General features: G+C 43.2%; 1 protein-coding gene across 11 annotated transcripts in view; it reads left to right on the top strand.

Moving 5' to 3' along the window:
- Positions 1-692: 692 nt before the first annotated feature.
- Positions 693-19,254, top strand: part of STAU2 (staufen double-stranded RNA binding protein 2) — a 225,879-nt gene continuing 207,317 nt past the window's right edge. For 2 of the 11 annotated variants that reach the window (XM_077810134.1, XM_077810133.1), the window contains exon 1: positions 14,318-16,880. The gene's annotated coding sequence lies outside the window, so the exon portion shown is untranslated. Of the gene's footprint in view, positions 774-3,050; positions 3,156-13,802; positions 16,881-19,254 lie in introns of those variants that run through there. The other 9 variants (XM_077810136.1, XM_077810135.1, XM_077810127.1 and 6 more) reach the window with 8 other exon arrangements.

The following is a 19,254-nucleotide window of genomic DNA, read 5'->3' on the forward strand; positions in this document are numbered from 1 at the left end:
AGGTGTTTTCTTGCATTACTTACACCACTTTTTTTTTTTTTTTTTTTTTGCGCAGACAGGCCCATGCGGCTGTTCCTGCCCCTAGGAACCAGGGGCCCCCTTGTTTAGCATAAGGTGGGGAGAGGCGGACGTAGCCCAGGCTCTGACTCGCTTGGGAGCCCTGCTTTAAAGGCCACACGTGGCGAAATGGTGGCTGCGTGAGCCCTGAGGCCCGGGCACAGCGGCCCCTGCGCCTGCCCCACAGCCAGGGAGCCGCGCTGGCCCAACTCGGGGGCCGTGTGTCGTGCCCCGCCCAGCGGCTCTGACGCCGGGCACGAGCAGGGCGCAGGGCCCCCGGGGCGCTCTCCGGCCGGCTGGGCCCGGCCCTGGGGTGAGTCGGGAACGGCGGCTGCAGCGAGCGGGCCCCCCGCTGCTGCGGTCCCTGCGCTGCGCGGAGCTGACGCTAGGGGGCGCTGGCTGCGGCCCGCCAGGCCGGCGCGGCGCAGGGGAAAGGATGCGGACGGGGCCATTCGCGCTGCGGCAGCGGGGGGGAGCGGGGCGCCGGGCGCCTCCCCGCCGGGGTTCGGGGGCCGCGAGGGAGCGGCAGCGGCCTTGGGGAGGCGGGCCACGGGGGCGGGGGGCCTGGCGGCAGGCGCGGGGGCAGGCGGCGGGGCCGGCGGCGGGCGCGGGGGTTGGGGGCGGAGTGGTTGGGGCCGGCGGCGGCCGCGGCGGGGTCAGTTCTCTTTAGTGTTTGCCGATGTTGGAAGCGTCTCCAAAGTGTTCCCGGGAACCAGGTAACCGGGCCCGCGGGGGGCGGCCGGGCCCCCGCCCCCCGCCCGGGGAGAGGCGAGGCAGTGGCCTCCTGTGCTGAGGGACCTCGCCCTCGCGGCGGCGACGGCCCCGGGCGCGGGGGGGCGGCCTGAGGGGCAGGCGGCTTTGCCGGCCCCGCCCCGGGTCACACCGCGGCCCCACCGCGCTGATCCGGGCAGGGCAGGAGCTGTTGCCTCCGCCCTGCTTGGTAAACGCTGCTCCGCGCCCGCGGGGCGCAGGGCGTTCATGGGGGCCCCCAGCGGTGAGCTGGGCTCAGGGGATCGCGCCTCCCACCCCCCCCCCGCCATGTCTAGCCCCTGCCCGCAGGGCTCCCCGCGCCTCTCGAGGGGGGCGATGCTGCAGCCTTCCGGCCCCCGGCAGATGCACCGGTTGATGTAGCTCCTTTCCCAACCGGCCTCCCGACTCAGACCTCTCTCAAGTGAAATGCCTCGGATTTTAGCTGCCCGGCGCTGAATAGCAGCTCAGCTATTACAGCTGGTGGGGGGGGGGGGGGTAAGATAGGAGACTGATTATTTACTGTGGAAGTACCACTCGAATCGCGGATTGGCTGCATATTGCATCAGGCCTGTGTTAAATTTGTGAAGTAGTTTTCTATGGCCAAAGCATGCCTCTTTTTTTCATTGTGGCCTTTTCAGCTCTATCACTACCACATTTCACTACAGCATGATTCAGATTACTTCCTTATAAAAGATCATTAGCTAATCTGTTTTCCAAGGTTCAAGACAGATTTTAAAATACCATATTAAACTGGTGCTTTGGAATGATACAAAAAGCCTTGCAATATATTATTTGTATGCTGTATTGATTGCGCAATAGATTCAAAGTAAAGTGCTACTGAACTTAGACTTCACCTACAATCCTAAACTTTCCTAACAAGCCTAAACTTTCCCATGGTGTCAGAATAGATAGGTGTTTATCCTCCTATAACATGATTCACAGTAAAATAGTCAACACTGACATTTGTGTTGCATAGTTAGGTTAGGAGTCAATACTACCAGAGATCAGGAGGGGATTTCACTTTTTTTTTCCTTTTCTTTTTTTTAAGAGCTGTTGGGCTTCAGCCCCAAGTTACTCAGACTTCTGCCAATGTAATTCTGGCTTTGGAGTCCCCAGTGGAGGAAAAGTCAACCATGATGACAGCAGTGCAAAGCCCTCACAAACTTGCTTTGTTGGGGGCCTGAGCTGGTGTGCAGACCGTATGTCCCATTTTGGCTGGGACAGTCCCTTTTTTAAGCCCTGACTTTTTTGGCAAAAGTGGACATTTTTCCTGATAGTTCTTGCCAACTGATCAAATGCCTACTTTTGTCAAAAAAAGTGTGGTGTGGAGGAATGTGAGAGGGGAAGCGGGGATGCCAACCCCTCGGGGGGGGGGGCAGGCAGGGCTTGAGTGAGCAGCGACACCAGCCCCAGCCTCGCGGGCAGCAGGCAGGGCTCTGGTGAGCAGTGATGCCAGCCCCACGCGGGTGGGGTGAGATGGCTTGGGCTAGCTCCATTTGGTGTCCCATTTTCCTTTTGGGAAATATGGTCATCCTAGACTGGAAAGTTGCCACCACTAACTTGGGAGGAGATGTGTTTGGAACAGGGGTGGGCAAACTACGGCCCTCGGGTCACATCGAGCCCATCAGAGCTTATAATCTGGCCCTCGAACTCCCGCCGGGGAGCAGGGTAGGGGGCTTGCCCCGCTCTGCATGTGCCATGGCTCTGCGTGGCTCCCAGGAAGCAGCTGGCATATCCCCACTCCAGCTCCTACGCAAAAGGGCAGCCAGGGAGCTCTGCGTGCTGCTGCAGCCTCAAGCCCCGCCCCTGCAGCTCCTATTGCTTGTGGTTTCCGGCCAATGGGAGTGGCGGGGCGGTGCCTGTGGACAGGGCAGCGCACAGAGCCCCTTGGCTGTGCCTCCACGTAGGAGCCGGAGCGGGTATATGCCACGGTTTCTGGGAGATGCTTGAGGTAAGTGTTTCCTGATCCCTGCTCCAGCCCTGATCACCCTCCCACCCTCTGAACCCCTTGATCCCAGCTTGGAGCCCCCTTCTGTACCCCCAAACTCCTCATCCACAGCCCTGCACCAGAGCCCGCACCCCAAAACCCCTGCCCCACCTGCACCCCATCCCACACCCATACCCCCAATCTTGTGAGCATTCATGGCCCGCCATACAATTTCCATACCCAGATGTGCTCCTCAGGAAAAATAGTTTGCCCACCCGTGGTCTAGAACATCTTAGCAGAGGGTGTTTTTTCCCAGGCACCCTCTGCTGGTCGGACTTCTGTGAAGACCTACTCATGAAGACACTGCCTGTTGTCCTCTGAGGGTGAATTTCCCTGCAGTGCAGCTAGCCTGAAAATGGAGGTACACGGGGAAGTCAGTGATACTCTTCCTCACAGGAAACTCTGTTTCTTTGGGTCACATTTGGAGGGTTTGCTTTGCTGTTATTAGGGTTAGAAATGTAGGCCTCTATGCTGTAGAGAGCTGTCAGTGGTGAATGTACAGAAATCACTATACACTTGCTAGGCTCTGCTTCCATGAAGGAAATTTTCACAGGTGTAAGTACGTAAGTGAGTACATACTACATGAGTAAGATGATGCAAGGTGGATTTATGCTGCTGTATCTCTGATGCGTTACCAGATTAAGCTGCAGCAAGGTAAACTCTGCTCTGTGCTGGTGCAGTGCATTAAGGGGTTTGCTTCTGTATAACTGCATTAATATACCAGTAAAAGTTTTCTTAGTGTAGACAAAGCCTTTTTTTGCTGATCAGGTTTTTTTGTTACTGTAGTGCTTATGAAAGGTGCCAGATGTGCTTTACTTAAGGAGAGCTGGCAGCAGTGCTAGATTTCCAGTGCTGCCCAGTTAATGAATCTTAACTGTGCTTTGAAGGGATCCACTACAGTGGACCTCAGTCCTCATACTCATTGAGTGCTCTCTGTGGAGATATCCAACAGTAATGTGGCTATTGGCCACTACGTACTGGATTGATGCCACCACTTCATGTAACATAAGCAATTGGAATCTAGCATAAACATAAACAATTTGTGCTAGATTCAGACTATCGATCTGTGAAAGGCTTTATATATCTGTGTACCAATCTGAGTAACTCAATCTCCCAACAGTTGTTTGAATAATAATAATAATAATAATAATTAATAGCAGCATGTATTTGAGTAATCTTTCATCCTGAAATCTGAAAGTGGTTTACAAAGATGAATTGTTAACCCAGTTTTACACCTGAAAAAACTGAAACACAGAAAAGTTAAGTGACATGCCCCAAGCTAACATACTAAATCAATGGCATAACTCACTTGGACTGTTCTTTGGGGGCAGAGACCATAGGTTTGATTTTTTCCTATCTTCCCAGTTTTATAAATGTGACTCTGTTGACTTTAGTGGACTTACTCCTGACTTATACTGATATAAATATGAGACATGAATCAGGTACTAAGTCTTTATTTATAAAGTGGAATAGTAAGTGAACTTCCCAAGGTTACACCATGAATCAGTGGCAGAGCCAGATCTTTGGATTCTAAGGCTGCTGGTCTAACCACTAGAAAATACAGCACCTGTCATATTCCCTCTAGATCGTTTGTGTTGACCTGCCTGAACTATGACTATAAATTTGTCTTTGAAAAGAAGAAATCTACTCTAGTTTGTTAAATAAAAGTGTACACTTGCAATCCTTTGATGCTTTTCTGCCAAAAACTTTATCTTTCTAAAATATCTAATGTAATTTTGAAGCAGGTTTTATGAGTTGTAGACCAAATATTTTCCAGCATTTGTATATGACTGGAGGGTCGCATACTTCGTTGCTTATGTAGGCTGAGCTGGCAGGTGGTAATCAGAAGGACAGTAACATTGTCTCATAACCTGTAGCAACTTTACAGAATGGTGCCACGAAGCCTATATTTTATTGTTAAATCATCTAATCTGCTGCTCTTCTTCTCTTCATTGTTTAATCAGTTTCATATCAATAAAAGACAATGAGAAATGCCATAGAGTTGAGTATTAGGCCTCACTTTCCTTGGCCAATAACAATTCTTTGAACATTTTATATTCACAACACTTTAAAAATGTTATTACTCACAATCCTCTGAGGGAGGTTCAAATTGTCTTCCTTTTACAGATGGAAAAACTGAGGCAAAGAGATTTACTGACTTGCTTAAAATCACAGAGTGAGATGTTAGCTCTAAAATCAGAACACTGGAGTTACTGATTCCCAGTCCTGTGTTCAGATTACCTAACCATGCCTCTTGGGGTGGTTTTTTTTTTTTTTTTTTTTTAAACTGTATTATGTTCACAAATCAAGTGGTTGAGGGTTTTGCAAATTAAAATTCCAGAGTTGTTTGGGCATTGATCAGATTGGTCAGCTGGTCTCATATTTCGGGCTTGCCTACACTAGAATGCTGTACCTCTAACTACACAATTATAGTTAAAGCAGTATATCTCCCTAGTGTAGATGGAATTATATTGGTATACAGGTGCTTTATGCCACGCTGACTATACCATATGTCACGTTTATACCATAGGTTCCAAGGACAGAAGGGATCATTGTGATCATCTGGTCTGACCTCCTGTATAACACAGGCCAGAAAACTTCCCAAAAAATAATTTCTGGAGCTTATCTTTTGGAAAAACATCCAGTCTTGATTTAACAATTGTCAATGATGGAGAATCCACCAGAATTTTTAAATTCCAAGGGTTAATTATACTCTCACTATTAAAAATTTACACCTTATTTCCAATCTGAATTTAGCTAACATTCAACTTCCAGCTATTGTATCTTTATACATTTCTCTGCTATATTGAGGAGCCCATTATTAAGTATTTGTTCCCCATGTAGATACTTATAGACTCAAAAAGAAAAGGAGTACTTGTGGCATCTTAGAGACTAACCGATTTATTTGAGCATAAGCTTTCGTGAGCTACAGCTCACTTCATCGAATGCATACTGTGGAAAACACGGAAGATGGTTTTTATACACACAGACCATGAAAAAATGGGTGTTTATCACTACAAAAGGTTTTCTCTCCCCCCACCCCACTCTCCTGCTGGTAATAGCTTATCTAAAGTGATCACTCTCCTTACAGTGTGTATGATAATCAAGGTGGGCCATTTCCAGCACAAATCCAGGTTTTCTCCCCACCCCCCAAAACCCACTCTCCTGTTGGTAAGTGGGTAAGTTGGTAAGTGGGTTTTGGGGGGTGGGGAGAAGGCAAACCTTGATTTTCATACACATTGTAAGGAGAGTGTTCAAACTTTATCACTGATGATTTTATTTTTTCTTTCAGATTATTAATAAAAAATGTTAAATAGTGTCGGCCAAGAGCCAGTGTTTCCCCATTTACAATTAGATTTTGAGATCTATTAATTAGCCAGCTTTTAATCAATTTAATGTGTTACATGTTAATTTTGTATATTTCTAGTTTGTTTGTTTTTTAAATCTAAATCTTACATATGTGAAACTGCATGCACACTAGGGCTTTTACTAGTATAACTCTTTTGGTAAAATCACACCCATAACTGAAATAGTTATAAGTATAAACTAGACGTAGGACTTTTGCTAATAGTTCAAGTTACTTTGTTCAGTTCTGAGAACAGATAGGTTTTCTACTAAATGTTTTCTTTAAAGTTGACTGTGTTCTTAACTGGGAACAGTCTTATCTGAAGTACACTTATGTTTATACTGAAAGATCAAAGCTTCAGTGGAGAATCTGAAAAATAATCTTACCAGGCATCATCTTGGACAGTATTTAGAAAAAATAATTTCACTCGTCACAACTATGGACCAATACGAGAAAGCTACTTACGGCCGTGTAATACTAGGATCAGAACATAATTGAAACAGAAAAGTGTGTGCCAGCTGTGCATGGCTGTAAGAGGCAGGCATGGCTGGTGCATACTTTACCCCAAGAGTAACTTAGGGATCTATTAGTTTATTAATCATGTTATAAGTAGAATGCTTCCAAATACTGAATTCTGCAGCCCAATATTACAGCGTACCCAACTGTGATGTGTTCATCTTTTCCTTTGGTTAAGTAGGGGGTATCTATACCAATATCCTTTTATTTAGCAGCCCCAGTATTGCCATATTCCCATAACCTTTTAACTAATTTTCTCTGTCATATTTTAACACGGGGGAATCTTAGTGCTGTGTAGAATCGTAGTTTGAATAAATTTACCAGACTCTGACCTGATGGAGGACTAAACCTACTACCTAGAGACAGGTATGAAAAGGAGGGCAGAGATGCCATTGATGAGTCCAGGGCCAAAGCCCTACTGAGAAGCATAGTTTACCCTGCTATCCCTGCTTGCTGGAAAAAGGCAGACTGGTAGGATTTCTACCAGTCTGAAGTGAAGTGACCTCATTTGTGACTGTTTCACTGCTGTGTAGTTCTGAATGGTAGTTGTGAAACTGACTAGTCTTGTTAATTTCACAGTGCAGCTGCTTTCAAAATCTGTGAGCGGGGAAGGGGGACTGGTGCTGCCTGTTCACATGTTGAAAAAATAAGTTTTCCACAGGCTACTGTGAGTAGGTGATTGGATTTTTTAAGCCCTGCTATTGACTGGAGGAAAGCTTGTTTTAAATTTGCTATGCAAGCTGTCACATGCTGGAATAAAATGAGTTGGAAAGGGCCCCATAGGATGGCAATATCTTCTGGTTTGGGTCACATTTTTTCTTAGTTAGCTATCTTATATCCATCTCTTTTGAGCTTCCAGGTCCATAGGACCTTTTTCTATGCGTTGCTGAGGGCCTCGTGCAAGGTCAAGGGGAGCTGAGGGCACTCAGTACCTGGAGGACTGGGCTCCTACTTTCCATGGTAACTTACTGCTAGAAGGAGTTGGCAGCATGCATTTAAAGGTACAATGAAAATTAAGCAGATATATAATTCTGTGAAATATCTAGTATTATTGTCCCTTTGGTTCAAGTGGTTAGCCAATATTTGGGTTGCTTTAACTAGGGGGGAGGTTGATAATATGAGTTAGGTATTTGGTTCAATCATGTTTATTTACAAAGAATGTACATAAAGTCCTGTTTCCCTGAACACAGAAGGAACACATAAGAGTGGGCAGTTTCCTGGCTTGCCGTTTCCAAGCCTGCCTTTGCAGCCAGTCTAGTCTCCCAAAGAGCCCTCCCTCTGTTCCCTCTAAGGGCCATACTCATGATGACTGCTCACCCTTTCTGTTCACTTTTTCTTATTGTCTTCCTGCCCTTCTGCCGCCCGCACACACAGCTACAGCCAGTCAATGCCCCAACATTTCAGTCAGTCTCCAGGGAAACCCTTCTGCCGACATGGCTTAGCTGCTGATCAACCTTGCATGTGGCCTACTGCTTTGGGTGGTGGCTTCCATTGTCTTCTACTGTCTTTCTCCATAAATGATCTTAATTACTTCTTCCATTCAGCTGAATAAAGGGTGTTTAGCTGCCCATCAGCTTTAACAAAGGTATATCAGCTGATATACATTTCAGCATATCAGAATTATGCAGGGTTTACAACTCTAGTATTGCATATATCATGTATGTAAGAGGCCTGACATGCGTATTTTCCATATAAGTTACCCATAGTGTGTCACAGCAGCCTAAGTGTCCTACCAGAACCAAAATGCTTGTATGCCAAATATCTGCCTTTATGCTGACCTTTATGCTACGTACTACAAAATACTGAAAAATTATCTCACTTGTTAGATAAACTGCTTCCATTCTATTGTATTTGCTATCACATGTTGTGAAACAATTTAAACGAATAAACAAATGCTCCTCTCCCCATTTTGCTCATCTTGGAAGTCTGGATTTTGTAATGTTTATGTAATAATTAATCACCTCCTCTACCTCTGTTTTTCTCTACATAGACTTTTGATTTTCTTTTGAAATTTCAGGCTGCCATTGTGAGAAAAATTGGCTAGTTTTCCATTACATAAAAGGAACATAATTGCAGAAGGACATTGGTGAGAGATATTAATATATTAATCTAGCATTGTTATCTGTTAATTACTTTAAGGATCCAGCAGACTTCAGGTAGTATTTCAAATGCACATTGCATTCTTGGGTGCTAGAGAGGCATTGTGATCTAATGGGCAGAGGAGGGCCTAGGAGTTAGAATTGCTGAATTCTATTCCTGCTTCTGCCTTTCACTTGTTTTTTAGCCTTTAAATCACTTAACCTCTCTGAGCTTTAATGTAAAATGAGTAAAATACTATTTTGGTTTACAGATATGTTGTGAGGCTGATTCAATTAATGTTTGGAAAAATATTTGAATTATTTGGATGAAAGTTGCTGTGTAAATGCAAATTATTATTTTGCTGTTGAATTTCTTAATTGAAATGAAAAGTCTTACATAAAAAACCCATGTCTAGCCAGCCAACTGACCACACAAAGGAGTATTCTGAAGAGCAGAAATTAGTTTCCCTGTGAACAATACTATCCTTAAAATTTTCCCTTCTGATCTACTTTTTTGGAAGGTACAGTATGATTTGGTGTTCTGGCTAGCTACCCTACACACACCCATTCCGCTTTGGGTGGGAAACAGTGTATTTCCTATTTTAGAACATTAGAGTCTATAAATGGATTCTCTGTTAAGTGCAGGTGCTGCTATTTAACCCCTAAAAGTAAAAATTACCTTTAGTTTTGATCTCTGTGGTGTAAATCTGGTGGTATAATGTGGCACTAAACAGAATTTGAATTAAATTTCAGTCCTTGTGGAAAATTTTCTGCCACAATTGTATCTGGTGCCATTCCCAAGGCAAAACATTTCCTCTTCAGAAGTTCTCTTTTGAGCTAGAGCTAAAAAGACATCTATGGCAGGATTGGTTTAGCACTATGCAAATAGTACGTTTCAGTAGAGAAATCTTTCCAACCTCCTTTAATTTGAACATTGGTTCACATTGTCAGTTTTTCCACAGTATCAGTTAGTGCCATGTTAACATGTATTTTAGTAGTCTAATGGTTGTCCAAATTAAAATATTTTCCAAATTAAAATATGTAGGGATATTTTTTTCTCATGCTTCAGAAATGTTAGTCAATTAAAGTGAAACACTTGTTAAGCCTAATTTTATTTGCCACCTTTTATTTATTTACTTATTTGTATTGAGAGAGCACGCAGAGTCTCCAGTGAGATCAGGGCTCCCTTGTACTGGGCACTGCACAAATATATAGAAAGACGTATGCCAAAATCTTATGATGTAAGGCTCTAATCCTGCAAGTTATTCCATGTTGTGATGTATACGAACCCCACACTAGGTTGGAAGGGTTTAAAGGACAGTACTGTGCCCAGATAGTGCCATCCCTCCAGGCTGCAGAGTATGTTCTCACTCAGCGGTTGTCAACCTATGGCCCGCTTGCAGCCCAATCAGCACACAACTGCAGCCCCTGTGACATCGTCGGGGCCATAGAGCTAGTATATATGTTCTGTAGATGTGTCCCATATAACAAAGAGCGAGCTGCAGATGTGGCCTACAATGGTAAATACTTTGAGAACCACTGATCTAACTGGAGATGGGGATGAAAAGGGAGCAGCCCAGCTCAGAAAGAGGAAGGTGTGGGAGAGGAGGACAGAGCTATCCTGAAGGGTCCTGACAAGGGTGCTGGAGAAGCCTCCCTGAAGTAATAAGATTATATGCTGAGTTTGGTTGGAGCTGACAGTTTGGTGTGTTTGTTTTTTTTTTTTTCTTTCTTTTCACCTTATCTTGGACTGGAAGCTGGGAGAGAAAAAGAGCAGGAGGAGGTGCCCCAAGGAGGATAACTCCGAGGGCACCTTTGGGGGCCAGCCGCTGTTGACCCTCGTAGGGCCCGAGGTCAGAGCCCAGTGGAATGGGCAGGCCTGGGCTCCCCTGCCACTGCCCTTACTACAGGAGGGATTCAAACCACCCATCCACCTCACACACCTCTGATTAAAGGAGGACCAGCACCGCAAGACCTACCCAGTGGGAGACAGCACTAGGTGTGCTAATCACAAGGGCACCAAACCAACCAAGGAGTATGTTATACATGTGAAATCAGGGGGGTTCTGTATGGATCAGCTTCTAGGATCAGAGCCTTAATTAAGGCAGGAGACAACAAGATAATGAAGCAAACAAATGGAGGGAGTGGAAAAGGGAATTCAGGATAAGTGATAAGAATAAACATTTACATACACTGGCCTCATGCATAATTTGTTAGTTTTGAGGATTTAAAACAAATATAAAAAAGCTACATTAAGTAATCCTACTTAGCCACCGCTTCCTGTTACTTGAAGTCAAACCCTTTTAAACTGTTAATTTTTGTTTCTGTTACTTTGACAGAATGGTAAGGGTTGAATTAGAAACTATTCTAAAATTAAATGCAGAACTGCATGTCCCATCATCCCAAAATAAGCTGCTATATTTAACACGATGATAGTAAAAACAAAATGTACAGTGGTTATAACTTATATACAGCATATGGCTCCGCCAGGTCCCGCAGCCCCCATTGGTCTGGAGCGGCGACACTTGGCCAGTGGGAGCCGTGACCAGCCGAACCTGCGGATGTGGCAGGTAAACAAACCAGCCCGGCCTGCCAGGGGGCTTACCCTGGTAGGCCACATGCCAAAGGTTGCCGATCCCTGGTCTATCCAGGGATTGTTAAAATCAATGGTTATAATCTATTTAGGAAGGATCAAGGGGGCAAAAAAATCAGGGAAAGTGGCACTCTATATAAAATATGGCATTACCTGTTTTTGATTTACTGATACTCAGAAGAAAATTATCTTGAATACTTGTGGATCAGTGTCTTGACAGGCTATTAATTAGTGTATTGCTAAGCACACTAAATCACACCAGAAAACAGGATGAGCAGCTGCTTATTCATCTATCTGTAATGTGTAGGGAAAAAAGCTGTGTGATCATGGGGGACTTCAGTTTGGTTGTCATGCTGGAGGTCTCATGCTGCCAGTACTAAAACATCCTTGGACGTTTTAAATATTAAAGATAACAATTACCTAATTCAAAAAGTGTTGCCTCTCCCACAGGGGAATTCTATTTTAGACCTCATCTTGAGAGAAACAGAACTGATGAGAGAACTAAAAATTTAATGGTAACTTATGTACAGGTGATAATGACTTGATCACATTTACAGTGTGCAAACAGAATAAAGTCCAGACCAGTGATAGATATGCTTGATCCTTTAAAAGGGCCACTTTCATAAAGCTGAAAGCAATCATGAGCCAAATCAGCTGGGGGAAGAATTTAATCAGAAAAGGGTTAATGATAATTGGGAATTGTTTAAGAACACTATTAGGTGCCCCAAAAGCCACAATCTTACAAATGAAGAAGAAGGCTGTATTGGTTTAAAAAAACAGTTCCAGGTTTAGAGAGCAAGTGAAGGCAGCTATAAAAAAAAGTGTGTGTGTAAATAAACAAATGGAAGAAGGGGAAAGTTGATAGCAATGAGTATGAATCAGAAGCTAGGAATTGTAGAAAATTGATAAGGGAAGCCAAGGGGCACAAGTTGAAATCTATGACCGGTAGAGTTGAGGACAACAAAAAGAAGTTTTAAAGTGTATTGGGAACAAAAGAACCCTAGCAATGATATTGGTCCATCACTAGATGGAAATGGTAGAATTATCAATAATAATGCAGAAAAGGCAGAAGTGTTCAATAAATATTTCTGTTCAGTATTTGGGAAGAAAAGAGATGATGTAGTCATAGCATAAGATAAAATTATTTCATTCCACTAGTACCTCAGGAGGATGTTTTAACTTTAATAACTCACAACGTTTATTAAAGATAGACATTTTAAGATCAGCAGGTCTAGGTAATTTGCATGCAGGAGTTTTAAAATAATGGCTGAGGAGCTTACTGGACTGTTAATGTTGATTTTCAATATGTCTTGGAATACTGGGGAAGTTGCAGAAGACTGAAAGAAATATTATGGTGTGCCAGTCTTTAAAATGGGTAAACGAGATGACCTGGGTAATTATAGGTCTATCAATCTGACATCAATCCCAGGCAAGATAATTGAGCACCTGATATGGGACTTGATTAATAAAGAATTAATAGAGCACAATGTAATTTAATGCCAGTCAACATGGATTTATGGAAAATAGATACTGTTAAACTAACTCAGTATCCTTTTTTTAGAAGATTACAAGTTTGGTGATAAAGGTAATAGTGTTGATGTAATATACTTAGGCTTCTGATAAGGCTTTTGACTTTTATTACTGCATGACATTTTGATTAAAAAAACAAGAAAAACATAAAAATAACATGGCACACACTACATGGATTAAAAGCTAGCTAATTGATAGGTCTCAAAGTTTAATTCTAGATAGGGAATCATCATTGAGTGGTGTGTTTCTAGTGGGGTCCTGAAGGGATTGGTTCTTAGCTCTACAATATTTAATATTAATAACCTGGAACAAAACACAGAATCATCACTGATAAAGTCTGCACAAAAATTGAGCAAATGGTAAATAATAAAGAGGACAAACCACTAGATCGCTTGTTAAGCTGGGCACAAGCAAACAATGTATGTTTTACTATGGCTAAACATAAATGTATGTATCAAGGAACAAAGAATGTAGGCCATACTTACACAATGGGGGACTCTATCCCGGGAAGTAGTGCCTCTGGTGTGTGTTGGCTGAATGTGAGCTCCCAGTGTGATGATGTGGCCAAAAGAGCGAATGCAATCGTTGGGTGCATAAATGAGGACTCCCGAGTAGGAGAAGACTGGTTATTTTACCTGTGTATTTGGCACTGGTATGACTGCTGCTGGAATACTATTCTGGTATCCACAATTCAAGAAGGATGTTGATAAATTAGAGAGGGTCAGAGAAGAGCCACAAGAATGATTAAAGGATTAGAAAACATGCTTTATAGTGATTGAGTTCCTTGAATCTATCTTAACAAAGAGAAGGTTAAGGGGTGACTTTGTTCCCCAGATAGGTACTTACAGACTGTAAACAATATTTAATGGGCTCTTCAGTCTAGCAGAGAAAGGTATAACATGATCCAATGGCTGGATGTTGAAGTTTCCTAAATTCAGACAGGAAATAAGGTATAAATGTTTAAAAGTGAGAATTAATTACTGGAACATTTTACAAAGGATCACAGTGGATTCTCTATTACTGACAATTTTTAAATCAAGATTGGATGTTTTTCTAAAAGATAGGCTGTAGGAATTATTTTGGGGAAGTTTTATGGCATGTGTCATATAGGAGGTCAGGCTAGATGATTACTATGGTCCCCTTTGGCATCTCTCCCCAGTGCAGCCCTGAGCGCCTGCATGGCGCTTAATAGGCTGCCACGTGGCCGCGCAGTTTAGAGGGAACTTAGCTGGTCATAGAAGCAGTAAAGTGTGCATAGGAATAACAACACAGAACATGCACTAGAATTTTCTCCCTGCAACTCATGTGGATGTGCATGGGAGTCCTCCCTGCCTGGAGAGTAGACATCTCCCTCATCTCACTTCTCAGCTTAACGGATTGCTATACCACGGTGAGGGTTGTAATGTGGAACCTTTTCTCCTCTTTCACAGCCACTGATGAGCTGTGCTGTTCTCCATCCCAGCAGAGGGGACGGGGAAGTGAAGAGACTCCATCCCATCCAGCTATATGTCTGTGCTGTTCCCTCTCCCAACTCATTGCCCCCCTGTGTCTCCCAGCTTTTTGGATTGCCCAGGGCAATCCAGCTGCCCCCTCTGCTTCCATGCTGTCAGTATTGTGTCCTCTGGCCCCACAGAGGGGCCCAGGAGCAATCTAGCCCCCACCTTACCCTGCTGAGTAAGAGTCTACCTTCTCTCTCCCACAGCCCTCACTGCCATCTCCCCTAGTCCTGGGGAAAGCTCTAGTCCTTTCTTCTTGCTCCTTGTTTCTTAGAGGAGTTGGGGGTAGTCTGGAACTCCTGCAGCCCTCCAACTAACTTGTGAGTCCTTCCCCTGTCACACCCTCTTTTAGTTTCTTGGATCTTTATAGGGGTTTTGACCTTTTGAAACATCTATCTTACTGCTCTTTCACTGTCCAGTCTAGCTTTGAGTAGGGGTTGGGGAAGAGGAGCAGTGGATGAAGAGAACTTCCTGCCCACTCCAATACCTTCCAGCCTGCTTCAACAAAGACATGCAAGGTGGATGAGAAGAGCATCCATGTGGGCTTCCAGAATAGTGCATTGAGTGCATAGGAAACTAGGAAGTGAAACAATCAGCAACATGGGAGTAAAACTGGCTATGTGCAGAGAACATTCAAAGGCATCAAGTAAATGAAAATGAGGAGAACAATATTTTTGTCTCCAGTCTTTTTGGCTGTTTCTATTAGGGTTAAAGTACTCAGTGCTTTTTTTGCCTCGGTCTTCACAGACAAGGTCAGCTCGCAGACCTGCTGCACTGGGCAGCACAGTATGGGGAGGAGGTGAGCAGCCTTCAGTGGTGAAATAACAGATTAAGGACTGTTTATAAAAGCTGGACATAGATTCATAGATATTAAGGTCAGAAGGGACCATTATGATCATCTAGTCCGACCTTCTGCACAATGTCCATGGGGCCGGATGCATTGCATCCGAGGGTGCTGAGGGAGTTGGCTGATGTGATTGCGGAGCCATTGGCCAGTATCTTTGAAAACTCGTGGCGATCAGGGGAGGTCCTGAATGATTGGAAAAAGGCAAATATAGTGCCTGTCTTTTTAAAAAGGGAAGAAGGATAATCTGAGGAACTTTAGACCAGTAAGCCTCACCTCAGTCCTTGCAAAAATCATGGAGCAGGTCCTCAAAGAATCAATTCTGAAGCACTCTGAGGAGACGAAAGTGATCAGGAACAGCCAACATGGATTCATCAAGGGCAAGTCATGCCTGACCAACCTGATTGCCTTCTATGATGAGATAACTGGCTCTCTGGATATGGAGAAAGCAGTGGACGTGATATATCTTGACTTTAGGAAAGCTTTTGATATGGTCTCCCACAGTATTCTTGCCGGCAAGTTAAAGAAGTATGGACTGGATGAATGGACTGTAAGGTGGATAGAAAGCTGGGTAGATTGTTGGGCTCAACCGGTAGTGATCAAAGGCTCGATGTCTAGTTGGCAGCCAGTATCAAGCGGCGTGCCCCAGGGGTCGGTCCCGAGGCCGGTTTTGTTCAACATCTTCATTAATGATCTGGAGGATGGCGTGGATTGCACCCTCAGCAAGTTTGCAGACGACACTAAGCTGGGGGGAGAGGTAGATATGCTGGAGGGTAGGGATAGGGTCCGGAGTGACCTAGACAGATTGGAAGATTGGGCTAAAAGAAATCTGATGAGGTTCAACAGGAGAAACACAGAGTCCTGCACTATGGAAGGAAGAATCCCATGCGCTGCTACAGGCTGGGGATCGACTGGCTAAGTGGAAGTTCTGCAGAAAAGGGCCTTGGGATTACAGTGGATGAGAAGCTGGAATGAGTCAACAGTGTGCCCTTGTTGTCAAGAAGGCTAACGGCATATTGGGTTGCATTAGTAGGAGCATTGCCAGCATATAGAGGGAAGTGATTATTCCCCTCTATTCGGCACTGGTGAGGCCACATCTGGAGTATTGCATCCAGTTTTGGGCCCCCCGCTTCAGAAAGGATGTGGACAAATTGGAGAGAGTCCAGTGGAGGGCAACAAAAATGGTTAGGGGGCTGGGGCACATGACTTATGAGGAGTGGCTGAGGGAACTGCGCTTATTTAGTCTTCAGAGAAGAGTGAGGGGGGATTTGATAGCAGCCTTCAAGTACCTGAAGGGGGGTTCCAAAGAGGATGGAGCTCTGCTAGGCTGTTCTGAGTGGTGACAGATGACAGAACAAGGAGCAATGGTCCCACGTTGCAGTGGCGGGGGGTCTAGGTTGGATATTAGAAAAAACTATTTCACTAGGAGGGTGGTGAAGCACTGGAATGGGTTACCTAGGGAGGTGGTGGAATCTCCATCCTTGAAGGTTTTTAAGGCCTGGCTTGTCAAAGCTGTCTCTGGGATGATTTAGTTAGGGATTGGCCCTGCTTTAAGCAGGGGGTTGGACTAGATGACCTCCTGCGGTCTCTTCCAACCCTAATCTTCTATGATTCTAAAAATATACCTTTTCCTTAACAGGTTAATGCTACAACTCCCTTGTCTTCACTAGGATTGTAACACAGGTATTGTAAACTACACCTTTTTTTTCTGGTGAAGACAGAGCCTTTCAGTTTTAGGTCTACTCCTGAGAAATCACCCGTATGCCCACACAAACCTCTTTGCAGTTTTACTAATCTGTTATTACTTGTACTAATAGACATTAAATCCTTTTCAGACAGAAATGTGAAATTTTTAGTCGACTTGCCCCTTTTAAAAATGAAATTTAATTCTACAGACTGAGGGCATCAGAGGAGTACTGGAATAGCATACCACTATGTGCTGCTGCAGTCCAACCCCTGAATTAAACTCACAAGTACAGCTCGACAAGAAACAGTTTTTTTGTCTTGCAAGAACTTTGAAGTTTTAAAATGTTACAAATTGTGGTGAAAAGTCAAAATATCAAAAATGTACTGAAAATCCCTCACCCCCCAAATTCAAAGCAGGTCAGTTGCAATGTTTTGTTTTGATGATTTTGAAATGTTTTGATTTCAACTTTAATTTTTTATGTACTTAAATTTTGAAACAAAAAGTAATTTTGAATAAAAACAGTACTTTTCATTTTAAAAAATGTTGAAACAGGAGGTTTTGATTATTTCAAAACTTTTAAAAAATTATTTTAAATGGGAAATTTATCTGAACTGATCCTTTCCTATGGAATGTTTTTGTTTTGATAAATTGGGATTTTCTGATGAAAAAAATTTGACTAATTCATAGAATCATAGAATCATAGAATATCAGGGTTGGAAGGGACCTCAGGAGGTCATCTAGTCCAACCCCCTGCTCAAAGCAGGACCAATTCCCAATTTTTGCCCCAAATCCCTAAATGGCCCCCTCAAGGATTGAACTCACAACCCTGGGTTTAGCAGGCCAGTGCTCAAACCTCCCAATAGCTAAAGTAATAAGTACCTTTTGAGGGCCTTTCTTCATTAGGGACATTTTTGAAATTTACACCAGTGCAACAACATTGACATAGTTACTCTGACAGGTTACCAGAATTAGGGCTTGTCTATACTTGAAACGCTACAGCGTCACAAATGCTGCACTGAAGTTGCACTGCTGTAGCATTTCAAATTAAACACTACCTACCTCAACAGGAGGAGTTCTCCCATTGACGTAGGTTATTCACCTCCCCAGAAGGCAGTAGCTGGGTCGATGGAAGGGATTCTTCTGTCTACCTAATGCGGTCTACACTGGGAATTAGGTTGGCTTGATTATGTTGCAACAGGGAACAGAAATAGAAAATTATGATTATAAAGTCACCAAAATTGGCAATGGGACCCAGGGACAAGTGTAGTACCTGAAACTACTTTTAACTCCCTCTCTCTTTTTTTTTTTTTAATTGACTATATGTCAAGTTGTCAGCATCCTTTTAATTTTACACTCTGAAAGTACAGTTTATGTAAAGACTTTACCTTCTTTCTCTGACCATAATTTATTCTTCCATATGCTATTCTGCTGTATCTAGTTTTTCTTTTCCTTTTGATTTTATTACTTTATTTTAAGAGTCATTTCTGCACACTGTAGTAGCAGAAGTTACTGCAGTAGCAGAAGTTAGCAGTAGCAATGGGAGCATTCATTTAAAGTCAAGAGATTTAAGGATATAAAGTGATGAACACAAAGAGCAGACAAAAATAATTACACTTCATATAAAATATAAATAGGAGTGACCCATTATTTTGTGTTGTGCTGCTTGAGCATGATATATTTACCTAAGATAAATTCCTTCTCATTGGTACTATTATGGAATGTTCCCTGTATTCATGAACACACATGTACACCAATGTTACATTTATTGGCTACTGCAAAAATCCCACTCACTTATTCAAAAGATTTCATGATGACGATAATATTACTATGAAATGTGATTTTTTTTTTTTTTCAAAGTGTGAGCAAAAATTCACAACTTGTACAGAGCTTAAAGGAATACCAACAGGAGAAGCCGGCTACTGACTGTACAGTAGAAATTGTGGAACACAGTGCTGTCAAATGCAGAAAGCTAAGAAGCTAGAAAAAACATTCAACTCAAATTAATGCATTCAACTCAAACTACTGCCAATCAGACTTTTATACCAAATTGTACAATTGTGTACTTTGTTTATGCAGTGTGTTTTACAGAAAACTATTAGATATATTGGAGTGAATTTAAAATAACTATGGTATTTTTCATGTCCCATCACAAATCTTCCTAAATACCTTCATTCCAACTGTAGATATCTTGGAGAGAAAAGAAAAAGCTTTTAGAAACTTTTACAAATATTCTAAAATGGAAACATGATTTATAGGTTTCAGTCCTGCAAATACATAGGTGCTTAATTGTAAGCATGTGGGTAGGGCTGTCAAGCGATGTAAAAAAATTAATCGCGGTTAATCGCACTGTTAAACAATAATATAATACCA

Source organism: Eretmochelys imbricata, chromosome 2 (assembly GCF_965152235.1).
Source record: "Eretmochelys imbricata isolate rEreImb1 chromosome 2, rEreImb1.hap1, whole genome shotgun sequence".
Taxonomy (NCBI): Eukaryota; Metazoa; Chordata; order Testudines; family Cheloniidae; genus Eretmochelys; species Eretmochelys imbricata.